Source organism: Macrotis lagotis, chromosome 6, assembly GCF_037893015.1.
Source record: "Macrotis lagotis isolate mMagLag1 chromosome 6, bilby.v1.9.chrom.fasta, whole genome shotgun sequence".
NCBI lineage: Eukaryota > Metazoa > Chordata > Mammalia > Peramelemorphia > Peramelidae > Macrotis > Macrotis lagotis.
Window position 1 is genome coordinate 141,614,274 of NC_133663.1, and position 8,004 is coordinate 141,622,277.

Below are 8,004 nucleotides of genomic sequence, written 5' to 3' on the forward strand. Positions count from 1 at the left end.
TCATATGTGGATATTATGTATCTCATCTAATAGGTTTCTACTCTAGTGATCTGCTTCCTTTGTAATTTGTAGTCCTAAAGACATTTAAAAAAATAAAGGCCATCCTTAAAATTAAACAAGAAAGAGGTAGAGTTGGTGAGATCAGGAGAAAAGAGAACTCTAGGTTTTTCAAGCACTTTTTGGTTTCCACCTTTGAGAGAAAAGTGCTCACTTTGGCAGCATATTTACTAAAAATGGTATGTTACAGAGAATATTAACACGGCCCCTGTGTAAGGATGACACACAAATACATGAAGTACACCTTTGAGAGAAAAAAAATGAATGATATCAATATCACTTCCTGTTTCTAAAGGGAAAATAAGACTAGGGGAAAAGCTGACATTAGAAGAGATCTCTATTTCCATCATATCTCTATCCTCCTCTTGCTATAAATATAAGATTCTTATTTGCCTTTGACTGAGAACTCTCTCTCTCTCTTTCTCTCTCTCTCTATCTTTCTCCCTCTCTTGCCCTCCCTCCTTCTCTACTGTCCAGCAACCCCATAACCAAAAGGGAGATCCTCTTTCTCCTTCATTTCATACTGTCTTGTTGAGGAAGTATTGTATATAAAGCTTGTATATATGAAGTATTGTATATAAACCCTTTTATAGAAACATAAAGATTAGATTCAAGATGAAAAATCACATCCCCTATATTAATACTGGAGGAAGAAGACAGATATAATTCTAGCTAAATAATGCCTTTCTCTGAGGAGAGCAAAGAGACCAAGCTTCTTCCTCTAACTGCATGACTGAAATCAAAGTCTTCCTTGGAGAATTGGGGGAGAAGAGTGTAGAGGTAATTTTTCTATCGCTTTCCAGTCATTTAACAGTGCTCAAGTGATTCATGTAGTGAGGCCAAAATTTCCTCCCATCTTCCATTTCCCATTATCTTCACCTCCGCAATGAACAGACAGATTAGCATTACACGTACATATTTTGATAAACATGTTTATCAAACATGTTTATTTTTGGTATGAGGAATTACGATTAAGGGAAAGAAATACATAAGAGATAACATAAGTGTTCATCATATTCTGAAGGAATTTTGTGTGGTTCATTTTATTTTGGTTTTCTTCATGTGGATGGGGATAACATAGTCCATAGCTCGTTTAATAGAGTTGTCCTAGCTCTCAGAAATGCTGAGAAGAGCTGTTTCCATCAAGGTTGTTCATCCATGTTTCTCTACAATCCAACCATTTATGGTTTTTATAGAACAATAATATTCCATAATATTGTTTAGCCATTCCCCAATTGATGGGCATCCCCTTCAATTTCCAATTCTTTGCCACTACAAAAAGAGCTGTTCTGAATATTTTGTAACATGTAGGAAATTTCCCTTTTCTTATAATTTCTTTTGCACATAGACCTAGAATTGGAATTGCTGGGTCAAAGAGTATGAACAATTTTATTACTCTTTGGATATAGTTCCATATTGCACTCCAAGGTTTCACCATTTCTGACTATTATTTTGTCCTCTTCCTACCACACCATACAGGATTCTTTGTAATATATATATGTATATATATATGTATATATGTATTTACATATACATGTATACATATATGTTTATGAATATGAAGTTTAATTCTGTAGGAATAAAATTAGAATTTCATTAATATAGCTTCTCTGATGAAGTAAAATTGTACAGTTATTTTTAAAGTATACTAAAAGAACTAGAATCTAAACCAATATGCATTGATATAAAGTGAATGTTTTTAATACAAGAAACTAAGATTGAAAGTCATTTTAAAGCTTCTTAGGACCTAGTTGTACACTTTGTATTCATTTCTGTAAATCAATGTAAAGAAAGAAAAAGTTATTTCTAATTGTGCTTATAACTTTTAGTCACAATATCATTATTTTTGATAATATTTTTATTTTATGCTCTTTGAATGAAATTTGCTATATGTCTCTGGTTCTATTTTTTTCTTGTAGCTCCTCTGCTAAACATTTTTTTTAAATCACTTTATTAATTTTTTGGGAAAAAGTGTTCTTTTTATGTTCTCCTGGGTTTCTCTTCTTATGCCAATTTTTATCATAGAATCACATTACTAGAGCTGGGGGGGGATCACAGAGGCATCAACTGTTGTAGCAATCACTTAATACAGTTGAAGAAAGTTTAAGTAACTTCTCCAAGTTTACAAAATAAGTAAAGCAGATGAAGCTTTTATTTTTTTCTCTTCAGAGATATCCCTTCCCTTGTTGCCATTATGCTATGATTCATCCCTTGTTTCTAATATATTTCATATTACATTACTCTCATTTTCTCTGACTTCTTTCTGATTTGCATCTAGTTGGAGCTGTCATATTCCTGAGAAATAGGATGCTACATTGAACAAGTCACTAAACTCAGAATACAGAAGCACAAGAATTAACTCCTATTTTTGACATATTTAAAAGGTGTAGCAATGGCCAAATTTCCTCTCAGAACTACCTTGTAACTCTTTTAAAGATTAACAGAGTAGGTGTCAACACCCATTGGTTTAAAGAGTTTCCATACTTAAAATTACCCATTCCAGTAAATTAAAATGTCATTAACAACAGAAGTTTTTAAAAAGGCTTAAAATAGTATTTGAATATATCCATTGAATATCTCTGGTATTATCTTTTACATACTGATTTAATCTATTTATGTAAAATTTTATACTTATTTTTCTTCTCTTCTACCATCCTTAATCTTTCTTCAAAATATGGAAAAGCAATTTGTTTTTCTTTCCCTTGCCAATAATATTAAAATGGAAAAGTAGATCATACATTTCAAAACCAAAGACAAAATGTTTTCTCCTCATGCCTTTACTTGAGGAGGTTTCTTAAGCACTAGATTTCATTTTAGTCAATGGAAAGTAACATTTTACCTGCTAACCTTCAGCTTTTTCTCCCTTTTTTGGCTTTTGTAGATTTCTCCCCTTACAGTAGTAGTATATTTAAAACAATATTCTTAGAGTTATTTCATTTATTTATCAGCTACTTAATCTTTATGTCAAAACTGACTTCTATGTTCTTGATATGGGGACTTATTTTGTTATTTAAAAAAGAAACGGTATAAGAAATAGAGTTATAAATGAGTAGAAAAGATAAGGTATACAATGTACAGTAGACAATGATCATAATAATCTAGTATTTGAAAAACCCAAAGATCCAAGCGTTGTGGAAAAGAACTTTTGAAAAATACTGCTAGGAACTGGAAAACAGTATGGCAAACCTAGGTGGAATCCAACATCTCACACAAGATAAGGTCAAATGCGTACAAGAGGTAGACATAAAGAATGACATCATAAGGAAATTGGAGAAGCATAAAATAATTTACCAGACTTTGAGATAACAGAAGTATTCATAACTTATCAGGAGATGGAGAACATTGTGAGATGTAAAGTAGATAAATTTGATTGCAGTAAATTCAAAAATTTTTGCACAAATAAAACTAATATAGCCCAAATTTGAAGGAAATGAGAACATTGAGGGAAAATTAAGCAAATTTTTTTCCAATCCAGGTTCCCTTTCTCAAATATATAGATAAGTGAGTCAAATTAATAAGAGTGTAAATCATTCACCAAATGATAAATGGTCAAAATATGAATAGTTTTCAGAAAAAAAAAATCAATGCTATTTCTGGTCATATAAAAATAGATACAATCCCTATTGATTAGAGAAACACAAACTATAACAACTCTGAGACAGCACATCACATCTATCACACTGGTTTACCAGACAAAAATGTAAAATGACAACTGTCAAAGAGTTCATGGCAAAATCGGAATATTGATACACTGCTTTTGCAGTTATGAACTGGCCCAACCCTACTGCAGAGCAATTGGAAGCAAGTCCAAAGGACTGAAAAAACGTTTATTTTTTTATAGGCAGCAATGGCATTAGTAGTTTCTTATACCAAAAAGATAAATAGGACTGTGGTGGCATACTATTTTGATATCAGAAACTATGGACAGTTTCAGAAAAATCTGGTAAGAATTATATAAATCAAAGTAAAGTGAATTTAGGAGAAACATGAAAGCATTGTAGACAGTGACAGCAATAATATAGGATGATGAATTATGAATGATAACTGTTTTCTTCAAAACAGGGATGAAACATATTTCTGCAAGACTCAAAATGAAAAATTCTAATCACCTCCAGAGAAAGAATTGATGGAATTTAAAAGCAGGTCATAGTATACTTTTGAAAAATCTTTATTTTTTTGCCTTTTGTTTGTGTTTTCTTTTACATGTTTAATAAAGAGATATATTTTGCATAATTGTACATGTATAACCTCTTTCAAATTGTTTACCTTCTCAATAAGGAATGAGAAGAGTAAAGGGACAAGAGAATTTGGAATTCAAAGTTTTAAAAGGTTGCTAATTTTATATGTAATTGAAAAAATGAAATATTAAAAAAAGAAAACCTGAGACATCTCTTTGACCTTTTTCAATTTCCAAGTATTTAACAAAATTTCATTTCTTTACTTCATATTTGATATTCATTATATATATATATAATTTTGAATTTTTATAAAAACTTATTAATTTTGTTTTATTCCAGTATTTTTCAGCATCTTCATTTTCTTTGAAAGTTTGCTGGAATATGGATAATCTACATGAATGATTACTCTTTCATTCTAAAGTCTAAAAGATTTTTCTTTGTTATTATAATGTCATAATTTACCTATAATGTGATTAGCACTGGTGAATCATTTATAAATTTTATAGTATAGTGAATTTTATAATTGACATTTTTAACTTTTCTAATTTTATAAAATTTGAAAAAGAATATTTTCTATAATAAAGAATGTATCAAAATGCAACTATATTCATTTGCATCCATATATTTGTATGTGCACATGTTAGTGTGTGTTAGTATTCATTTTAGGTAAAGGCAAAGAATTAGACATGGTTGTCTCTGAAAATTGGATCTCCTTAACCAATCATGACTTCTGTCACATTCTTCATGAAACAAAATGGCAAAAAACTTGCTTTCATTTTTAAACATTTAACAGAATGTTTTATCTGCTCTGTTTAAGTTCTTCCTCTCTCCCTCCCTTTCTTTCTTTTTTCTCTTTTTCTCTCTCTCTTTTTCTTTCTTTCTTTCTTTCTTTCTTTCTTTCTTTCTTTCTTTCTTTCTTTCTTTCTTTCTTCCTTTCTTTCTTTCTTTCTTTCTTCCTTCCTTTCTTCCTTCCTTCCTTCCTTCCTTCCTTCCTTCCTTCCTTCCTTCCTTCCTTCCTTCCTTCCTTCCTTCCTTCCTTTCTTTCTTTCTTTCTTTCTTTCTTTCTTTCTTTCTTTCTTTCTTTCTTTCTTTCTTTCTTTTTTCCTTACATTTTTATTTATTTATGATTACTAAAATATTCTTGCTGTAAAAGTAAACATAATCCCCCTACCCCCACAAAAATAAAATACCTCATTAGAAATAAAGTGAAATAAAGAGAAAAAATATGCTTCAGATTGTGTTCAGATACTTTCAGCTCTGTCTCTGAGATAGATTGCATTCTTTATCATAAGTCCATCAGAGAAGTTTCTTCCATATTTTTCCACAGTTGCTGTTGTTGATTTTAATTCCCTCCATCCATTCCTCCCTATTACCATTTATTATATTTTCTCTCTCCTTCAAATGTGCTGTGGGGCAGCCAAGTGGCACAGCAGACAGAACACTGGGGCTAGGGCATCCATCTCACCCCATTGACCCAGAAACCACCCAGCCTTGCAGTCCCAGAGAGGCCATTCAATCCCACACCCTTGCAAAAAGCAAAAAAGATAATGTGGGGACAATTAGGTGGTGCGGTAGATAGAGCACTGAATCTGGAGTTGGGAGTACCTGAGTTCAAATCCTACCTCAGCCACTTAAAAATTACCCAGTTATGTGACCTCGGGCAAGTTACTCAACCCCACTGCCTTGCAAAAACTGAAAAAAAAAGAAAAGATAAAAGAAAATGTATCATATCTGACTATCCTCTCCCATGATCTACACTCTCCTCTCTGAACTATATCCTCCCTCCCGTCCCCCTGTACCCTTTCTCACCGTTTTTCTTTAGATTTTTATTCTCTATTAAGTATTTATGTTGTTTCCTCTCTGAGACATTTCAGATGAGAATAAAGGCTTACTCATTCCTCCTCACATTCCCCCTTTCTATACCATTGCAAAAGCTATTTCTTGACTCTCTTACAAGAAATATCTTAGCCTATTCTACCTCTCCTTTCCCTTTCTCCCAGTAAATTTCCATTCTACCCATTGAAAAGATTTTTATAATATAACATATTCAAATTCATCTCCCTCCTGTGCCTTGTCTACATATGCTACTTCTAATTGCTTTAATAAATGAGAAAGTTCATATGAGTATTATAAGTATCTTCTTCCCCTGCAGGAATACATGTAGCTAGCTCATCATCATCAAACCCTTCATAATTTATCCTTATCTTCCACTCTTTCTATGCTTCCCTTGTGTCCTGTGATTGAAGATTAAACTTTCTATTTAGCTCTGATCATTTCAACAAGAAAGTATGAAATTCCACTGTCATTGAATGTTCATCTTTTCCCTGGAAGAGGATCTTCAGTTTTGTGGGTTAGCTGATTCCCAGTTGCATTCCAAGGTCTTTTGCTTTTTATATTACCATATTCTAAGACCTACAAGCCCTTGTTGTGGATACTGCTAAGTCCTATGTGATACTGACTGCAGCACCATGATATTTGAATTGTTTCCTTCTGGCTGGCTTTAATATTTTTTTCTTTGACTTGGGAGTTCTTGAATCTCGTTATAATATTCCTTGGTATTATATAATATTTTGGATCTCAGGAGGAGATGTGTAAATTCTCTTAATTTCTATTTTGCCCTCTGCTTCTAGAGTATCAGGGTAATTTTGTTGTAGAAATTCTTTAAAAATGAAGTCAAGGCTCTTTTCCTGATCATGACTTTCAAATATTCCAATAATTTTTAAACTGGCTCTTCTGGATTTGTTTTTCCAGATCAGTTGTTTTTAAAATGAGATATTTCAAGTAGCTTTTCATTATTTTGGTATTATATTAATGTTTTTTAATTCCTTACAAAGTCATCAGCTTCTTTAGCTCCATTCTACATTTGAAGGATTTAAGTTCCTCAGAGAGCTTTCTTATCTCCTTTTCCATCTGGCCAATTCTGTTCTTTCTTTTTGCAAGGCAATGGGGTTAAGTGGCTTGCCAAAGGACACACAGCTGGGTAATTATTAATTGTCTCAAGCAGGACTTGAACTGATTGTGCTCTTGACACATGGCTAGTGCTCTATCTACTGTACCACCTAGCTGACCCTCAATTCTGCTTTTAAGGCATTCTTCTAATTAACATTATGGACTGCTTTTTCCTTTTGACATAAACTGGTTTTTAAAATGTTTTCTTTAACTTTTTTTTGGATTTCCTTGATCAAGCTGTTGACTTTGTTTTCATGTTTTTCCTGCATCTCTTTCATTTCTCTTCCCAATCTTTCCTTGACCTACCTTACTTGATTTTTAAAATCTTTTTTGAGTTCTGTCATGGTTTGAACCCAATTCCTATTTTTTGTGGAGGCTTCAGTTACAGAAGCTTGGACTTTGCCACCTTCTAGTGTGTGTGTTCTGATTTTCCATGGGGAAAAAACTCCAGGGACAAATAGATTCACAAGTGAATTCTATCAAACATTTAAGGAACAATTGGTTGCAATTCTATATAAACTCTGGAAAAGTAGGGTAAGATGGAATTCTGCCTAACTCTTTCTGTGACACCAATATGATACTGATATCTAAACCATGCAAAATTAAACCAGAGAAAGAAAAATATAGAACTATTTCCCTGTTGAATATAGATGTAAATATCTTGAATAAAATCTTAGCAAAATAATTTCAAGAAATTATCATTAGGATAATTCCTTATGATCAAATAGAATTTATTCCAGGAATGCTGGATTTATTCAATATTAGAATAACTGTCAGTATAATTCATTATATCAATAAGAAAGCTATCAGAAATGATATG

At 32.1% G+C, this 8,004-nt stretch overlaps 1 non-coding gene across 1 annotated transcript; it reads left to right on the top strand.

The window, feature by feature from the left end:
• Positions 1–203: 203 nt before the first annotated feature.
• On the top strand, positions 204–305 carry LOC141492375 (U6 spliceosomal RNA). Its single transcript, XR_012469863.1, has one exon. It is a non-coding gene; the product is annotated as a U6 spliceosomal RNA (small nuclear RNA).
• The last annotated feature ends 7,699 nt before the right edge of the window (positions 306–8,004 follow it).